Source organism: Panthera pardus, unplaced genomic scaffold (genome assembly GCF_024362965.1).
Source record: "Panthera pardus isolate Hobbes unplaced genomic scaffold, ASM2436296v1 HiC_scaffold_11, whole genome shotgun sequence".
Taxonomy (NCBI): Eukaryota; Metazoa; Chordata; class Mammalia; order Carnivora; family Felidae; genus Panthera; species Panthera pardus.
In genome coordinates, this window is record NW_026526666.1 from 76,825,032 (window position 1) to 76,845,275 (window position 20,244).

General features: G+C 49.9%; 1 long non-coding RNA gene across 1 annotated transcript in view; it reads left to right on the forward strand.

The window, feature by feature from the left end:
- LOC109255509 (uncharacterized) overlaps positions 1–8,619 on the forward strand; it is a 42,806-nt gene extending 34,187 nt beyond the window's left edge. Inside the window, exon 3 of the long non-coding RNA XR_002075264.2 lies at positions 8,494–8,619. This is a non-coding gene — a long non-coding RNA (uncharacterized LOC109255509). The remainder of the gene's footprint in view (positions 1–8,493) is intronic.
- Positions 8,620–20,244: the final 11,625 nt, after the last annotated feature.

A 20,244-nucleotide genomic window follows, 5' to 3' on the forward strand; every position in this document is an offset into this window, starting at 1 on the left:
GGGAAGGATTTTCAGAAGGGGAAAAGCAAGACAGAAATGGGAGGAAGAAAGGCACGGGGGGCAGGACAGTGCTTGGCGTGGGGGCCAGTGAGTTGTCTTGTGATGGCTGAGCCTTTGGGTTCTTGGAGGGAGCTGTGGCCAAAGAGGTCACCCTGTGGCCTCATCATGGGAGTTCTGGCCTGGGTTCCGAGGAGCGTGGGCTCCACGGTGAGGCGGTGGAGAGCCATCACCAGGAGAGCAGTAGACGCAGCTCTGTGTCTTGTTTGCTTTGATATTCTCGTCACCGAACAAGGTGTGCGGTGCATAGTAGGTGCTCGAGAGATGCTTTGCCCGAGGGAGTGAGTGTGTATGGGAAAGCTGACTTCGCGGTAGGTGAATTGAGTTGGGAAGAGGCTAAAAATGGAAGCACCAACTGAGAACAAACTGAGGGTTGATGGGGGGTGGGAGGGAGGGAAGGGTGGGCAATGGGTATTGAAGAGGCCATCTTTTGGGATGAGCACTGGGTGTTGTATGGAAACCAGTTTGACGATAAATTTCATATATTAAAAAATAAATAAAAATAAATAAAAACAAAAATGGAAGCACCTACGAGATGCTTTCCCAATAGTTCAGATGGGAATGATGAGGCTGCCCCAGGGTGGGCACGGGGTGGAGAGTGAGAAGCACGCAGGGAGTTATCACGGGAAGGGACAGGACTTGTTGCTTCTGGGGTGGGGGAGCAGTGGGGTGGGGGAGGGGGAGAGACTGGGGCAGGCTGAGGTCTGTGACCTGTGAGGGGTGGGTGGTGGCGTCATTCACCAGCGGGGACCCAGGAAGAGGAGCACGCTTGGGGATGGAAGGGTGGAGAAGAAAACGAAGCCTTAAGGAGGCTGGTGTTCTGAGTTTGCTCAGGTGTCAGATGCACAGGGTGGGAGTTGGTGCAGGGAAGGCAGGGAGGTGGCATTGTCGGGGGGGGGGGGTGGGAGGGGGACAGTGGTGTAAGTTTTACAAGTGATTCAGGTTATGCCTGCCCTTCCCGGTCTCTCTTCAGAGAACACTCTGAACGGTGCTTTTCCAAGGACGGAAACCTCATTTGTTCTATCTCAGAACAAACCAAAACCAGCTGGAAGCAGCTATTTTTCATCCCTGTCCTCAGCCACCAGCTCCTCCTGGGAGCCCTCATCCTGTTATCTCTCAGCTTGGCATGACCATCAGTTTGGACTGGGACAAGGCACTGTATCTCATGGAGATTTCCCTGATATGCTATCAGCAATGGGCTTTCACTTCGAGTCACTGTGCTTCGAAGTGTCCATGAGAGGACCAGGCCAGCCTGATGGCATGTTAATTATTTGGAGATCTTGAAGGCATTTCTAGATCATAGTTAAACTATGAGGTAACCCCTAATTCCTTATCCTGAATCTGCCCCAAGAGTCCCAAGGCAGTGCATAGGGAAAAATCATAGCCATCTGGGGGGCATAGACAAAAATCTTGGGGGTTTTAGAGGGGACTGTGGTTCAAATAATTTCCCTGGGGTAACCCTGGGTATGAGCTAGTGATTTGCTTTTTTTCTTTTCTTTTTTTTGTTTTCTTTTTTTTTTTAACGTTTATTTATTTTTGAGACAGAGAGAGACAGAGCATGAACGGGGGAGGGGCAGAGAGAGAGGGAGACACAGAATCCGAAGCAGGCTCCAGGCTCTGAGCCATCAGCCCAGAGCCCGATGCGGGGCTCGAACTCACAGACCGTGAGATCGTGACCTGAGCTGAAGTCGGACGCTCAACCGACTAAGCCACCCAGGCGCCCCACTAGTGATTTGCTTTTATTCGTATTCATCCATCCATCCATCCATCCATCCATCCATCCATCCATCCATCCATGCATCCACTCACCCTTTCATTTCACAGATGGTCACAACAGGCCCATGCTAGGTACTAGGAACACATAGGTGAGCAAAATGGACTTGTGTATTTTGTTGCTCAGGCAGAATGAGTAAATGAGTAAACAGGCCTTTATAGCACTGAGTACTGAGATGTCAAGTGTAGATCTGGCAGGAGACAGAGGGGGAGAGGGGGAAGAGAGAGAGAGAGAGAGAGAGATGGGGACCAAGGGGTGAAGGGTAAAGTATGCTCCATAAAGAGGATGCAACAGGTACAAAGGCCCAGCGGTTTGGGCAGTGTGAGGTGTGAGAGAAGGAAGCATGATGAGTTCAGGAACTCAATATGACTAGAGTGTAGTGGGCACGTGCACGTGTGTATGTGTGGGTATGTGTGCCCATGCACGCCGGGTTATGTGTTCATAGAGGCACACCCACTCGAACACGCATATGCACACATATGCATATACACACACGTGGACTAGTGTGTGTGCACACCTATGTGCATGCACGTGTGGCTGTGCACACACGTATGCACACATGTACATGCATGTCTGTGTGTGTGCCTGTGCGTGCACATGTACCTTGGGTAGGGCGACTGGAAAGAGAGGAAGCTGGATAATGTGGACAGGGAGATAGTTATAGTCTCTTTTCCTCAAAGGATTCAGGATTTAGGGGCACCTGGGTGGCTCAGTTGGTTGAGTGTCTGACTCTTGATTTGAGCTCAGGTCATGATCCCAGGGTCATGGGATTGAGCTCTGCTGTGAGTGTTGAGCCTGCTTAAGATTCACTCCCTTTCTGCCTCTGCCCCCTCCCCAGCTTGCGCTTTCTTTCTAAAAAAACAAAAAACAAAAAAAATGCACTACAACCCCCATCCCTCTGCCCCAAACAGAATTTAGGGTTTAAGTAACAAAAGCCAGGAAGGGGATTGTTTTGCAGGTAAATTTCTGCCCTCTTTTGGACCTCTTCTGGTCAAACAAAGCTCCCCGAGGAAAGGGGGCACTGATGGACCTGGCCACCTTCATGGCACGATTAGATGGAGCCCAACAATACCCACCACGTAACCACTCAATACATTAGTTTGCCCCACACCCCTATCATTGCAAAAGGAAAGAGTTAAAATATTCCTGGTTCCTAATTTCAACCCTTGCTCTTGGGTTGCATGAAGACCCATCAAGTGGAGCTCAGGGAGCAAAGGTATGTCAGGTCTCTGCCCCAGGCTGTTTCTCTCAACAGAAGAGAATGATGTTGCTAAACAGAAATTTTCCAGGCCAGTGGCTGACAACCCAGTCGTGCATTTGGACAAAGAAACAAACGCAGACCAAGCTCCTGTTCTGCTCCAAGCACGGCTCCTGCGCATGCAGGTTAATTGTTTGTGTTGAACATTTCCTCCGGAAGACTGATATCTTAGCGGGGAGCAGAAAAGGGAGGGGTCATGCCACTCAGCCTCCCCAGCCAAGCTCAGAGGACTGACGGTGGCTAATCCCAGGCTGCCGGTGAAGGTTGGATGGTGGCCCCCACCTTTGTCTTGAGAATCAGAGCCCCAGTTTCCACCCCCAACACTATGCCCACCCCCTGAGCACCAGGGGGTCTAGCCCTTACTCAGCCTTTCCTGGCACGTGTTCTGGGAACTCACTTTATGGCAGGCCCTGTGGGAGGCCAGTGCTGCCTCCTTGGCGTTGCTCTCCTTGAAGAGATGGGGGAAGAGGCATGTAACCAGCTAAGTACAATATAGCATGACAAATGCCACGGTGGGGGGATGGTAAGGTACAGCACCAGGAGGTCCAATGACAGTATCAGCAATATGATCTCATGAACACTTATTTGCAGTAGGTATAGGCTGGAGGTTGGGAGTATAGCAGTAACGATAGTTAGTATCTATTGAGGGTTTACCAAGTGCTGGCCATTGGGCTTAAACTGCTTACATGAATGATTTTATCTAATCCTTAGACACGATCCCATGAGATACCTGTAATGGGCAAATTAGTGGCCCCCAAAGATGTCTACGTTTTAACCCCCAGGACCTGTGAAAATATTGTCTTATGTGGCAGAAGGGACATTACAGATGTGACTAAATTAAGGATCCTGGGGCGCCTGGGTGGCTCAGTCAGTTAAGCTTCCAGCTTCAGCTCATGATCTCATGGTTCATGAGACTGAGCCCCACGTTGGGCTCTGTGCTGACAGCTCGGAGCCTAGAGCCTCTTCAGATTCTGTCTCTCTCTCTCTCTCTGCTCCTCCCTTGCTCACGCTCTGTCTCTCTCTCAAAAATAAATAAACATTAAAAAATAAAACATAAATAAATTAAGGATCCTGAGATGGGGGGATTATCGTGGATTGTTTGAGTGGGCTCAATGTAATTACAGTCATCCTTTTAAGTGAATGTGGGAGGCAGAAGGGTCAGAGTCAGAGCGCTTCCATGTGAGAGGGATGTGGTAGGCCATCACTGGCGGAAAGGTGGGTATGTTGTATGCTTCTATTTACATTTGGAAATATAGAGTGTATCTAGGACTGGCAAATGGTTTCATAGTCGAATAAATAGTCTGTAACAATTGCTGGGAACACTGTGTTGAGAAAGATTGGACGGCTGTGTTGGAGCGATGATGTGGTACTCAATTAGCAATGTCTGGCTTGGATGTGGAAAGAAAGAATGGGGCATGTTTGTTGGCTACTTGCCGTCCTGTGATCGCTGCACTCTTACACAGATGAGAGAAATGGGACCCGAGTAAGGAAACTGACTTGCTCAGGCCTTCGCCTGTCCCATAACAGCTGCATATCGCTTGTGGTGACCACATACTCCTTCCTGTCTGGAATGCTGGTTTAAGAATGGGCATATCTCAGGGTGCCTGGGTAGCTCAGTTGGTTAAGTGTCTGACTTCAGCTCAAGTTGTGATCTCACAGTTCAGAAGTTTGAGCCCTGCATTGATTGGGCTCTGTGCTGACAGCCCAAAGACTGCCTTGGAATCTGTCTTCCTCTCTATCTGCCCTGTCCTGATTGCTCGCTCTCTCTCTCTCTCTCTCTCAAAAATAAATAAACATTAAGAAAAATAAGAATGGGCATATCTCTGTGCCATCAGATTCTTCTAAGTCTTGGAATCTAACACCCACCTGCATGGGCTGAGGGCCATATAATCTCTGTCCCAAGACTTCTGTGGTTTTCTGTCAGAGCTTCTCCAGTTGAGGCTGGTCTACTGTGAGGTAGTGAACTGCTTCCCAGCAGCTCGGGAACCATGCAGGGAGTGCTGGACTTGGTTAATGGGTGTGGGTTACTACCTAGACAAAGTGCTTGGTTTTTCCGGGCCTTGGTTCCTCGTCTGTAAAATGAGACTGATGATGCTAATCTTGCAGGTGGCCAAGAAGATTGCATGTGATGACTACAAGTGGAGATGTCCAATGCAAAGCTTAACACACAGTGGTTGCTTAATAAATATTTAATTTAAAAAAATCTTAGGGTGCAGTGGAGAAGAGCGTGGGCTTTGGAGTCCAATCCTGGCTTCAGCTGAGTGTTCATGGGCAATTCATTTAATCCCTCCGGGCCACAGTTTGAACTCTGTCCTGTGAGGTTAACAGTGACAATGGAATGAACACACCACAGGGCTGTGGGGACCCGTGCTTGGACACCATGTATAAGGCACCTAGTCCTGTCCTTGGCATATTGTGCGTCTCAGTAGATGTGAGTGCCTTCTTCCTTTTCTGGTCACTGGAGGAGTCAAGTGAGGCTTTAGAGAGTCCCAAAGCTTGGATTTGGTGACCTTTGACATCCCTCTTGTTTCTGCACTGAGGAAACAGACAGGCCCCTGGGCTCAGCCCACCCTCCCCCAGCCTCTCTTGAAGTCATAGCTTGCCTGGTTCTCTGGACCTCAGCTTTCCTCATGGCTTCTGTTGAATTCATCCCTACTTCCAGTGTTCCAGAGTCTCGAGTGAGGCTTCCCCGAGCTCCCCTGGGCACCATAAGGTCCAGCTGGGTCAGGCCAGCCCTCCCCAAGCAGGCACTCAGAACTGGATTATGGGGGGGGGCAGCAGGACAGACGGCAGCTGTATAAGGGGCATCACTGGAACTGGAAAGTGATGGAGAAAAATCGCATCTTCTTGAAATCCTCTTGGGAAGAGGCCAACGTAGGAATACTTTGGTAAGCTGCTTGTTGGTGGGGCTGAGACCACAGGTGGCATGCTGATAGAACAGATGGTCTCCAAATTGTCATCTAAGGGGGCTGGCCTGGGTAACTGCAGGGCTTTGACTTTGGGAGTGAGGAATGCAAGCTCAGGTTTCTCCTTTTTTGCTTTGCTTTCACATGGTACCTGGTTTCATGGGGGTTGAGAAAAGAGAAGAGAAAAGAGGACATTCTTGGTTGAAGGTGGGCATAAGCAAAGGCCCGGAGGCATGGCCACTGGTGGAGGTCTCATAATACACAGCAACCACCAGAGCTAGTATAAGAGGGTGCCAAGATGGTACCCCGTTTTGGCATATGCTCTAAGACAATCAAGAAATCATTCTCCTGAAAACGTTTTTCGAGTGCTATGGCATTTCCCCCCAGTGACCCCATCCATAGAGTGGGGTGTGTGTATGTATGTGTGTGTGTGTGTGTGTGTGGGGATTATCCTAAGCCTAAGTCTAAAAAGAAGACCTTACATTGCCCCTGGAGTTTGAGACACAGTGCAGTGGTGATCAGCATGAGCTTAAACATAATTTACAGGGGCGCCTGGGTGCTTGGTCGGTTGAGCGTCCGACTTTGGCTCAGGTCATGATCTCACGGTCTGTGGGTTCGAGCCCCGCATCGGGCTCTGTGCTGACAGCTCAGAGCCTGGAGCCTGCTTCGGATTCTGTGTCTCCCTCTCTCTCTGACCCTCCCCCGCTCATGCTCTGTCTCTCTCTGTCTCAAAAATAAATAAACGTTAAAAAAAAAAAAACAAAAAAAACAAAACATAATTTACAGCTGCAAGGCTGGTAGGAGTGGGTGTGACCACACTGAACTTCCACAGGCCAGAGGGGTGTGACCAGGAGCCTATGTCGCATGTAGCAGGGACATTTAAAAATAGATACCACCTGTAATGGTTGACTTTGTGTTTCTCCAGAGAACTCTAATATACCGTCCACAGGGCTTCCTGCCAGGGGTGAGGCCATCTCAGCAGCAAAGGCTGGAGGGGTACTGCTGGATGTAGGTTTGCAGGGGGCGGTATATGGGCCATCCATATAAGCATCCACTGGGTGACGAGTTGGATGACTGGCATTACCTACATCGAGGGGTCTGCTCTTTCGTGTTCCCAGTGAGAATCCATGGATCCCACGAAAGCCACTCACTCAGGATGGTTTGTGAGAGAAATAATCATCAGGAGATGGGACATCTCACAGGCCCCAACAGCAGCAGGCCTGGGGAGGGGTCTTGAAAGAGAGGCAGGAAGCCAGACCCATGCTTTCTCCATCTCCATCCTGTGGTTCTTGTGTTGCTCTCTCTGTGAGGTGACTCTTCGCTTGCTCATCCTTGTACCTTGCCTCAAAATGTCTTCTCCGTTTGTGGGCTCAAGACTGTCTGCCTACTAACTGTCACTTGTGTCTCTTAGTTCAAATTTTCAAGAGAAATCTGATTTGCTGATGGTTAGCTAGTGGCCTGTCTCCTCTGTGTCAGGAGCTCCCTTCCTCCTCCACAATAAGCAGAGGCTGGGAGGTAAGCCCCACCTTGCAGTGGATGGTGCGTGGGGCTTCTCTCTCCCAGGGCTCTGAGTGGAGCAGACTGAGTGAACAGAGCAGGTGAAATGTGGCAGGAAGATTACCGGTGGTCATCAAAGGTCCGGCGTGGCTGCAGCCTGCAAACCATGGAAGGTTGTACTGAAAGATGAGGTTATGGAGGGCATTTGAAACTAGCTCGCGGAAGGTCTTGAATGCTGTGTCAAGGAGTTTGAACTTTAACTCCTGTGACCAGGACCTGCGGAGCAACACTTATCACCAGCTCCATCCTCAGGTCACTGCCAAGTGGCCCATTTACCTGGCTAAGTAGTACGATTTGAAGGTGGCAGATAGCTGGGGAATGCTCTGAAGAATGTGCTTTTTTTGATGGACGCTTGAAATGATGCTCAGGCTTTGGAATGATTCACTTCAAGGACTCTTGGCTTTTGTATGTTTCAACTCTCAATTGCAACACTACACTAATGTGGTTTTTTGCATTGAATTAAAATTAATCTAATACTTGACAACTCTGGCTGGACGCCTGCCAAATATGGAGACTGGAGATGCTTCCTGTAAATTCTGCCACAGAGGATTCTTACGATTCAGGGAACATCCCATTTATCTCACTGCTATGCACTCCTGACCCTAATTCTCTAGAGATTCCTTTTGTAAGATCTTCTTGCATAAACGTGAGCGTGTTCCTTGGCAGTTACTTTTTCAAATCTGTATAATCTCTGGGGACCAGGATCATCTGAGGTGCAGGGAAAGGGTCATTTAGATGAACCAACTCTGCTCAAAGTCAGTCTTGGATTTTTTCCAGTAATAATCTCTTTCGTCATTAATGGCCTGCTGGGTGAATCTTATTACATCTCCTTAAAATAATTTAGATGCTAATATCTCCCATTGACCATTATGTGGGGAACGCAGGGCTGGAGGTGGTGGTGAGGACTGAAAGCTGTCTTAATTCTATGCTCCTTTTCACAGCTGGAGACTCTCGGCCGATGGGCTTGGAAAAGCTGCCTTAGCAACCAGGATTTTCACGCCTTTGCCCTTAAAATGCCTTTGATCGCTGTCCCAAAAGTTCTACTTTCCCAGATGAGGAGCCAGGAATCTGGGTGAGCAACCCAAGGGGATTCTGGGTGAATATTTTCAAGAGGATTGTGGGTAATCAATGGAAGCGCAATTGTATTTTTGATCAGACGTGAGCTTGAGGGTGGGCTGGGGGAGGCATGAAGAGAGAGGAAGGACCTGGTAGTCAGGAGGCTTGACTTCCAGTTCTTGGTTTGTTTATTTATTTCTATTTATTTTTAATTTTATTTTTAAGTCATCTCTACACCCAGTGTGGGGCTCATACCTACAGCCCTGAGATCGAGTTGTATACTCTACCCATTGAGCCAGCCGGGCGGCCTCCAGTTCTAGGTTTATTATGACTAGATGAATTCCTCCCTCCCTTCCTTCCTTCTTCCCTCCCTCCCTTCCTTCCTTTATTTATTTAGCAATGATTGATGCCTACTCTGTGTTGGGTCCAGTGCTGGTTCTGAGAAAGCAGAGACTAACAAGCCATCATTCCTGCTTCAAGGAGATCATAGTTTGCATATAACTTTCTCCTTCTTGGGTGTCAGTTTCCTTATCTGCACAAGGAAGAGGTTGGAGAAGTTTTCAGAGTGTTCTTCCAGGGTCAGTGTTTGGGGACCATGAGAGCACCTTTCCTTTGGTCTCCTTCACTATGATCCCCCATGCATTGCCTTGGGGGGCCAGGGATCCTGGCTTGCCATCAGCATCTTGCTCTTGGGGAGCTCAGGGTCAACTGGAGCAGTGTTACATGGCCTGGGGGTAATTGGGCCAGTGCATGTTTGTGCAGAGCCCCGTGACAAAGCTGAGGAGGGAACAAACTGCTTTGCTTAGAGATAGTGCTTGAAAGGATTCCCAAGCTTCATGGGTCCCGACCTCTAAGAATGCCCAGAAAACCCCAGCCTGCTTCCAGCTGAGCCTTTAACTCTTTTCACTAGATGGAGGGTTTGTGTGGCTCTTTCTAACTCTTTGGAACTCGGTTTCTGATTCAACCCTGGAGAACAGGCTGATTCTGCACCAAGGTTCTTGATGGTGAGCACTAGGGAATATGCCACCACTTAGAAAGAAAGTGATAATGCTGTTGACATTTTCACAGAAATATTTCTTGTTGGGTGCTCGAGAGTGCGCCAGTGTTGTCTTCTTAGAACAGGAGGAAATGTGAGGTGTGAGTATAAAGCTTGGTTGTGTAGCAGATGGGCCCTGCCAGCCAGGGGGGCGGGGTCAAGATGGCATCCCAATATTGTCCTGAGGGTGCTATGTCCCTGGCTCTGTCTCAGTTCACCTGTGGGGACTCCAGGTCTAACCGATTCATCCCAATATATCCTGGGAGTTCCTGGCTGTCTTGGCTTGGGTTCCCCCAGAAGCAGAATCTGAGACAAGGTGTATGGGTGAAGACTGTTGGAGAGGTGCACCTGTCACCGTGAAGAAGCAAAACACAAAATGCATCTCCTAGTGGGGGTTTGCCTGGATTCTGACACACTTTGTCTCTGATTTTTCTTCTGGAGCAATACATACCCACATTTAAGGGAATTATTATAAGGACCGGACCTCACACATTGTGGGAGTCTCTGTAAGGCTGTGATCGCTGTGCCTGATACTGGAGGCTGAAATCCAGCAGGCAGACAGGAAGGGAGGATGGATGGAGAGTAAGGGACAGCAGGAACGAGCTGGAACCCTATGAGAACTCCGGGAAGTTGGGGTTGGTTCTTGTTGCCCCTGATGGTGTGGGGTGTCCTGCAGAAACCAGGGCCCCGTGTCACAGTGCTGAACACGTGTGCATGAGCTGGTGGTCAGAGAAGCTGAGAGGAGGTCCAGGGAGAGTGCAGCAGGTGTGGACCTTATGCTAACGGGGCCCAGTCACAGAGTGTGCGAGCTCCAAAATGGCTGTGGCTTCCCTGCTGCCCTCCCAGTCTTCTGCAAGAATTCCTTTGTGGCCCACATTGGCCGGAAATATCCAGGAAATGGAATTCTGGGAAGTGTAGTTTCACTTAGCCAGTTGCCCCGTTTCAAAGTCCCCAAACAGGGATTCAAGTCCCAGTAGTTTATTCAGGAGCTGATCCCAGGAAACATGGGTGGGGGACAGGGAAGGGGAAGAATGGCCAATTCCACTGTGGGTACCTGGAGCCTGAGCCCCCTGGGAACTCTGGAAGACAGTCTGCCCATGTCTCAGAGCTATCTCGCTTCCTGGCTAAGGAAACTGGGTATTGTCTCCGTCATCGGTTGAGGGCTGCTTCCAGCCAGAGAGAAGGTGTTTGTGCAGAAAGTCGCAAGTGTTTGTGATATGCAGCCTTTGGGGGGCAGTGGGGCTGCGGGAGGCCATGCTGGGAGAGCCCTCCTACACGGGAGCGTCACTTCTGTGTTCTCAGCTGCCCAATGTCCCTCCATTTCCTTTACTGTTCTGTCCTCAAAGTGGGGCTGATGTGAGTTCACCCTCAGGCGTCACGGAGATTTTAGGGCAAGAGTTTAGTATGTATCAATGTGTCCATGTCTGACTGTCTCCTGGACCCGGCCAGGCCCGGGAGCGGAGCCAGGGACGTCTGCCGGTGGACACAGTTGTGTTGTTTTCAGAACCGAACCTCTTTTCTGAGCGAGACCCACTGCCCATGGACTAAGGGTGCACTCTGCTGGGCAGATCGGGGCTCCCCTCCACTCAGGGGGAGCAGGACCACAACTCAGCGGAGACTTGGGGTGTCAGAACCCCTTAGAATCTCAGCATACTAGAGCTGGAAGGGGCTCTGCCCAAGTCAACCTGCCTTACACCCTCACTTCACAGAGGAAGAAGTTGAGGCCCAGAAAGGAGGCGGATCCTCCTGGGGTCACACAACTGTTTCATGGGACTCCAGGCTGAGTTCAGGCCAGTTGATTTTCCATTATGTTGTGCTGTCTACCAGGACTAAGTGTCTGAGTGGCTGTTCCATCAAGAGGGAGCTCATCACGGTTTTGGAAGTCTCTATGCGGCTGACTTTGAGTCTGTTTCACATCCTTGCATTACAGCCAGACCTTTCTTTCCCTCCTGTGCAGGTTCACAGATGTGCCCTTATGGACAGTCCCTCCAAACAAAAAGGGCAAAGACTTCAGACTTGGGTAGCCTGGGGTCAAGTTTCAGCTCTCTGCATGCGTGTCTCTGGGAAAATTACTTACGCTCATGTGCCCCATTTCCTTATCTGAAGAAAGAGGATAATAAAATATACTTCTGATGCCTATTGCATGGATTCAGTGTGTGGATATGCACAGAACACTTGGCCCAGGCTTTCGGACATAGTAACTGCTCAGTAAGCAGTGATGGCGATCGTCATAACTGTTGTTGTTGACGTCAAGGCCGTTTGTCTCTATTATAGGGGCAGCTGATTGTGCTGCCTGTGTAAGTCTGTCTTTTTTTTTTTATTATTTAAAAAAAAGTTTTTATTTATTTTGAGAGAGAGACAGAGCACGAGCAGGGGAGGGGTAGAGAGAGAAGGAGACGCAGAATCTGAAGCAGGCTCCAGGCTCTGAGCTGTCAGCACAGAGCCCGATGCAGGGCTCGAACTCACAAACTGCCAGATCGTGACCTGAGCTGAAGTCAGATGCCCAACTGGCTGAGCCACCCAGGCACCCCTCTCAACACGATGTATGCTATGATGTACTGAACCAGTCTCCTGCTGGTGATATGCCAGCTATTTTCTGTTCTCCTCAAACATATGACAACACTCTTCACCCTTTGTATCCTCTCTTGACTTCCATGGACCTGTCAGCAGGCTCCTCTGCCTTAGAGCACCGTGGGTTCCTGGGGGTGGCAGAGAGGGGGGCAGAATGCATTGCTCTGCCAGCTGGAAGACCCTGACGAGTAAGAGAGGGACAGAATGGGCTACATAAGACTGTTCCTGTCTTCAACCCACCCATCCAGGTGGGGAGGGAAAAGGGCCTAGCACAAAAAAACCCAAAAAGCAAAAAACAAAACAAAACAAAAAACCCAAACCAAAATAAAACACAGGACTATTTAGATAGACTTCCTTTGTGTAGAACCAAAAGGAATGGGTAAGAAAAAAAAAGCCATGTAAAAAAAGTCACAGTCACACACCTCATTTCGTTTAATCCTTACAACCAACTTGTGAGGCAGGTGATGCTATTGATTCCCACTTTACAGGTAACACAGAAGCTCAGACAAGTTAAGTAATTTGCCAAAGTCACACAGCTAGTAGGTTACAATGTTTGGGCCAGAAGCCGTGGCTCCTGACCCCAAGTCCCCCCCTCTCTGCATGGATCAGGGATGTTTTCAGATGTTTGAGGTAAGGTTGAGGAAGATCCAAAGTGGGGTGGGCCAGACTCTTGACAATTCTAAGGCTCCGGGTGACAGGGAAAAGTAATGGCCGTGAGCAGAACTGCAAACCCTGCTCTGTGAGGGAGCCCATGGGAGTCTCAGCGGAGCCACTGCACTCCCCGCGAGCCCCAATCTCACCTCTCCCAGTTTCCCCGCGTGCCCCTGTGCGCCGCCCACCTCCGTGCCTTTGCACCTGCTGTTCCCCCTTCCCAGAATGCTTTCTCCATCTAGCATCCCTTGTGGAAATGTTCTGTCCTCGAAGGAACAATCGAAACGCTCTCTTCTTCCCCAAAGCCTATCTCGACCCTTACAACTGCGTGTGCTCTCTCCCTCCTCCAAATCTCTTTCATTTCTCTGTGGAACCAGACCGTGAACCCCACGGGAGCCCGGGGCAGAATCCCTGCCCCTGGCTTCAACCGCAGCTTGCCCTGAGAGGGTGTGCAGCTGTTTGTCAAATCACATCAGAAGCAAGGAATTTTGCCTTTTAACATTGCCCGTGCATTCCGAGATACAGAGGCTCAGGTTCGGCTCCAAGTCTGCAGCAGCAACTCTAGGGGGCTCCCCACCTGCTCCCCCCACCCACACAGAGGCCCTAGCTGCAGGTCTGGCACGGTGCATACACTCCGTGTGCACAATTTTCATGAAGTCTTTTCTCCTGACCCTCATGATTATCTCCCCCCTCCTTCTCCACCTCTCCATCCCTCCAGGTGTCAGTTAGCTATTGCTATGTGACAAAGCAAACCAAAACCTAGTGGCTTAAAAATGAGAATTTATTATTTCTCCTGATTCAGTGGGTTGACCGGGTCCAACTGAGTGGCTCTGCCCCCACCAGTGTAACAGAGGTCACTCATGTGGCGGTATCCCGGTGCCCAAGACAGCCAGTGGTCTTCCTTGAGTTTCTTTACATGGCAACTGGCTTCCAGAGGGAAAAGTAGAAGGTGCCAGCTCTCTTAGGGCCAAATTCTATGATCAAAGCAAGTCACATATCCACCCAGATTTGAGGGAAGGGGGATCAGTCTCCACCTCTTGACGTGAAGAGCAGTTTGTGCATAGAGGGATGCAGAGAGTTGTTGGTTGGAGGCCATGTTTAGAAATCGGCTCCCCTCCCCTGCCCCCACCTTGGGTCCAGCTTCATTATGCGACAGCCCCCCTTCCCCCACCACAGTCCCAAGCGTCTGTCTCTTCTGCATAGGGATCACTCCAGGATGCAGATCTGATCACGTGATTATCTTACCATACCTTGTAGTTTATTAATTTCCTCCCACCTAAGACTCACGGAAGTCTTGACTATTTGCCAGGTGTTCCATGATTCTTCATGCTTCCATCTATGGCACAGGCTGTTCCTTCAGCCCAGGATGCCCTCCCCTGACTTTATGGTGCATTCCTCTTTATGCTTCGGGCTCCTGCTCAAAGTCTACCTCTGCCACAGGAGTAGGTTCTCCTTCAGCTTCTAGAATTGTGTAAGTCTAGTTAGCCCAGATCACACTAGAGCCCAATTACCAAACTACTGGAGTTCATTGCTTCTAAGATTTTCCACATGTTCATATTTCTGAAATCAAGATGCATTTTCTTAAAGTTTGTTTTTTTGTTTATTTATTTGTTTATTTTGAGAGAGCAAGAGAACAGGGGAGGGGGCAGAGAGAGAGGGAGAGACAGAATCCTAAGCAGGCTCCACACTGTCAGCGCAGAGCCCGATGTGGGGCTTGATCCCACGAACCGTGAGATCATGACCTGAGCTGAAATCAAGCCTCAGACACTTATCCAACTGAGCCCCAGGATGCATTTTCACCAGGCATGACACTGTCATAGTTACTGTTGGAGAAGTAAGAGTCGCGATGTGGTTACCATTGCCTGTGCGTGCTGGACAGTGATCATTATTCTTTGTGACTTGTCCTGACCATATCCACCTGTCCGTGTAAAAGTCATAAGCCAGTTAGAGGCCATTCAAGGAAGGAATATGAGTCTGGGTTCTTGTCTGTAAATCTTCGGTTGACAGCCTTCTGGTAAGACCAAGACAAGTCCAGAACTGGAACTTGTAAAAGTGGATGTCAGCAGCAGGGAAGAATATCCCAGAGATGGCAGTGGAGTTCTCTTTGAAGGAACGCACCGTCATCTATGCTCTTGATGTCAGAGGATGACATTATATGACAACAGCCTGGCCATAAACCATTCTCAGTAGAAAAGTGATTCAGAAAGGTTGGGCTCTGAATGTGTTTAGAGACCATAAGCACATAATTTTGCTTATGGTTTTCTTTTTATGTGTATGCCCCAGAGTGATATATAATTAAAAAAAACCACATCTGATGAGGTCGAATAGAGCTCTTTTGATAAGAATAAAATAATTCTGTGATAAAAAGTATCGTACCTTAGTTTCATTGGCAATATTTTTTCCTTTCTTATTAGTAATTAGTAATTAGCATCTAATAATCAATGCTGTCATATATTAAAGGAGAGATGGTAATTATCTGGGCAAATGTCAGGGCACCAACTGAGCCCCCCTAGGGCAGGGACCATGCCATTCATATTTGCAGCCTCCAGACTAGGTATCCATAAGTATTTGTCATGAATAAGTTTAACTGTATTCCTACAGGAAGACAGGAGGAAGATGAAGCTCAGAGAGATCTGAGGACTTGCTCAAGGTCATACTCCAGAACTGGGATTTGAACTTGAACCAGTCTGAACTCCAAGATCAGTGCTTTTCCCGCAATATGAATCAGTTAGGTCACTTTCAGCTATGAGGAACAGAAGACCCAACCAAAAAAAGTTTAGGAAAGATGCATAGTTTAGTGTTTCATAAGAAGAAGCCTAGAGTTAGGGGAGTTTCAAACTAGGTTATTTTTGCCATTCAGTGCCCTCATCAGGGACTCTTTTGTAAGCTATTTCTCTCGTGGTCACAAGAAGGCTGCAGCTGCGCCAGGCATCTCCCCTTGAGATCAAAGATCCCAGAGGTCCTTGGGCAGCCTCCCCCCTTATGTCTCATTGGCTAGAACTGCATCCTATGCCCATTCCTAAACAACCATTGGTCAGAGGGTTAAAATGACCTAAGTTGGCTTAGGTCAATCAAAATACACTTGCATGAGTTTGTGACCTCCTGATGCACTTATAACCAACCAACCAACAAGCAAACTATAAACCAGGGACAGGGGGGTGACATCAGAGAACCCACAGAGAATGCCACACCATGCCCAGACTTGCTATGCACCCTAAAAGGCCTCACATATTTGAGGAACAACAGAAAATGTTGCTACATTTAGAGACCTCACCAGCGTCTCTGCTTTCTATCTGTATCCCGAGAGGCCTGATTCCCCCTGGCCAAGCGGACTGTGCCTTGAGCACAGCTGCCTTGAGCTGCCTTGAGCACACTGCCTGGGTATGGAAGGAGGAAGGCACTTCCCTCTCTGGGACCCAAACCTTTTAGACGATGAAATCTTCATTTCCCCTCACTGTGCACCCCCGTCTTGGAGGTCATAATCATCTCTAACCTTCCTTATCTTCCCAGCTTACACACTTGACAAGTGAAAATTTTACTTCCCTTCTCTGGCTCAGATAACAGGTGAAAGAGGTTTGGCTTCTTTAAGAGTGATTGCTTGGGGCTTTATGTGAATATATTTTAAGGGTGTAACGATTCAACTTTTTCTCCTTCCACTTCTGAGAGGCAGCTCCATGCTTATTTTATGTCTTGGTGAACTTGGTCTTGCACACAGAAGATCCTTACAGTCTGTCTATCCAGTTGGGTTTTCCCAGGAGGCAGTGTATGGTATTGGTTAAAAGCCCAGACTCTGGACTCAGACCTGAATTCAATTCTCAATGCTGCTGCTTATTAGCTGTGTGACCTTGGACAAGTCGTTTCCACCCTCTGATTCTCAGATTCCTCAACTGGTGCCAATGATGGTCTCTACCTCATAGCATTGCTGTGAGATTAAATGAAGCATCATTGGGGCACCTGGGTGGCTCAGTCAGTTAAGCGTCTGACTCTTGATTTCAGCTCAGGTCATGATCTCACATGGGGCTCTATACTGACAGTGCAGAGCCTGCTTGGGATTCTCTCTCTCTCCCTCTCCCTCTGCCCCTCCCCAGCCCATGCACACATACACACACACACGCTCTCTCTCTCTCGGAAAATTAAACATTAAAAAAGTGCCATTTGTCTTTAGTGTCACTGAAGACAGTCTCAGTGTCTCCATTGGCTCATTGAGAAAAGGGGAGGCAGTTCATACAAGACAAGACCTCCCCTTCCTTCCTTCTCTCCTTGTTCTCCTTTTTACTTTCTTTCTCCATCAGATAATTATTGATCTCTATTATGAACAAGATTCTGGGCTTGGAGTTAGGGATACAGTACAGTGAAGAGCAAGGCAGACACAGTCTCTGCCTTCCTGGGGCTTATAGTCTAGCAAGGAAGATAGATATATATAAGAAGTTAAGAACAAGGCCAGTAAGGATTCCACAAGGGAAATGCAGGAACTAGAAGGTGGAACAGGGAGCTTATCTGAGACCAAGGGTGGGAGAGCGATGGTTATGGGAGGCCACTTAAGGGTACTGATATTTAAGCTGAGCCCTACAGGATTACAGTAGTTGGTAGAGAGTTGGGAACGATGTTCAGAGTAGCGTGAACAGCATGTGCAAAGGTCCAGAGGTGAGAGAGTGGGACATATGTAGACCAATGGAAAGAAATGCACTTTAGCTGTATGGGAGAGGTATAAGACTCAATCAGGGAGGACCCTTGGGGTCATATGAAGGAGTTCAATTATTTTCTAGAATAATGGCCACTTATTAAAGGGTTTTAAGCAGGGACACAATCAAGTGTGCCTTCAACAGATTTCTCCCGGTTGCCTTTTGGAGAATGGACGAAGTGAGGGGTCGTGGTAGGAGGAGGTAGAGAGAGAAGTTAGGTGGCTACTGCCGCGATTCCGGTGGTGAATGATGGGCGTGTGGCCTAGGGTGGGAGCAGCTGATATGTCACCTGAGTTCAGGTGAGTTACACTGAGGACAGCCAACTAATTGGGCAGCTGGAATTGGAGACCGCAGTGCAGGGGCTGTCTCCCTAGCAGTTTGCAGGGCTGGCTGAATGCTCAAAATCCTGGTAGGGTTCCAGGACCCATTCCCTGGGTTCGGCGCCCCCAGGCTTTCTTGTGTTCTTGTGGCTTCCCAGAGGCCACATTTACCTTCAACGCTGAACTGGGCTGATGTGGTACCAAGTGATAATTCCAGTTACGCTCACTGCGAGAAGAGCCTGTTTCCCTCATCTGCAAAATGGGATCAGTAACAGTTCCCCCCATTTGGGATGGCCATGAGGACAGAATGAGGCAGGGCTGGCAAAGTGCCGGCCCAGTGCTTGGTACCCAGCAGGGGCTGTGATCATCTCCGCTCTTCTAAAGGTGGATGCCGTGGCTGAGGTGGTATGTGTCTGTGCGTTGAGGGAGGGCTGGGATGACCCCTGTGTCCTTTAGTACCTGTTTCATAGGCGAATTTTGTTCTGGGAGCTTCTGACGGTCAAAGGACAGACTCTAACCCACAGCACTTAGGGGATGTGGATTGGGTTAGCGGACAGACGGTTAACCAGAGGTCGGGAGCCTGGGGTTCTGGCCTCAGATCCACTACATGACTTGGAGTAAATTCATTCCTTGTCTGGTTTCGGTTCCCTCATCTGACCAAAGGGACAGACAGCTGCTACCTTGCTGTACATGGTGTTTGTTTATCTTCTCTCTTCTCAGGGGTCTGGAGACTGCACAGGGGGAGTGGAGGGGGTGCCCGTGTCCGTGCCGTGAGGCAGGCTTGGAAGGCAGGAGCAGATATGCAACGCAGCTCTGCCCTGCTCTCCCTTCCTTTCTTCCTCAAACCTCACAGGGCCTACAACAGGTCACGCTGGTGTCCCTGCTGTCAGTGGTGTCCTGAATGCAGTCATGAGGAGCCGGGGTATTTTTCTGGGGTCTCCACTGCTAAAGGAGGGAGAAGAGGTGGGGGTATTCGGGTTCTGAGTGTGGACAAAACACAGATGCCTCCGCGTGGCCCGAGGCGCCTCACAGCCAACCAGCCGCCTGCTTCCTTCGCCAGGTGTGATGCTTAGTGTTCCAGCTCCCCTGGAAGCCCGGAAGTGCCCTCCCGGCTGCAGGCCTTTGTTTGGGTCTTCTCACTGCCTGGCTGCTGCTTCCTCCAGCTTCACCTCATGAACTCCTACTCACGTAAAGGCCCAACTCGAATGTCACCGCCTCTCAGAAGCCCCCCCTGCCAGGTAGCATGCACTGCTCTGTCCTGCTCTCTCAGGGTCAGTGCTTCCGGCAGAGACTGGGGAGCATTTCCTACAATTTTTGGTTCATCTTCGCCTCCACTAGGCTGGGGACCCCCTGAGCGTAGGAATGGTGCCGGCCTTAGGCCTGTATGCCCCGGGTGCAGGGGTAGGTCCGCAATGGCTGTCAGCACCAACTGGGTAATGCGAACATCCCATGGGCCTCCCAGCCTTCGGGGGACAAATGAGGGCCCCTTACCATGTAGGCCTGGCTTTCCTGTGCCCCGCAGTCCCTGACTGCAGAACAAGAACTCGGGTCCTGTCTTTTCTGACTCCCCTAGGGGCTTCAGCAGACAGTAGAGTGTCATGCTGCATTCCCACAATGCCCTCCGGCTTCTTCTAACCACAGCACTGTGACAGCCACTGTTTCTGCCTCCCCCACCCCCCGCACACCTCCTGGCAGTGCTGCGTGTGGCCCTGGCTGTGCCTCTGCCTCCTCCGTCTGGATGGACCGCCACAACCTTGTGGCCTCCGAGGCAGGGGTGCTGCTCTGGGCTGTGCCCATGCTCTTCTCTGGAGGCCACCATCCCTGCCCCCTTGGAACCGTACCTGTCACTCTGCTGCCAATCGTGGGGAATTTTGTCTCCTTTGTTGTGTTTTGCTTTTGGGGGCCCCAAAGTAGGGGTGCTTGGGCGTCAAGCCTCTACACCTCCTGTGGTCTTTGGCCCCACAGCCTCTCCCTCTCCTCTGGGTGGCCGGCTGGGGCAGGCTGGAGAAGCAGCCACCCAGAAACACCACTCCTGCCTGGTCCTTGGGCCCTTCCCTGGGGTGGATTCTCTCCCAGGACCCCATAGGCCCTCCTTGGGATTTGACTTCTGCAGAGCTCCAGACTCCTAGGCACACCTGCAGACCGCCTGTATAGTTGTGCCCCAGGTGCTGACATTCTTGGAGTCCTTTTCCAGAAGTCTCCTCCGCTGCTATGTAAATCAGTTGATGGAAAGTTGTGTGTGTGTGTGTGTGTGTGTGTGTGTGTGTGAGGGTCCTTGATCACTCCCCCAGGCCCTGCTTAGGATCTGCTGGAACATCCCACTACTGTTGAGTGAATGAACACCTTGGTCCCTGCCCTGGCTTCGAGGGCATTGCT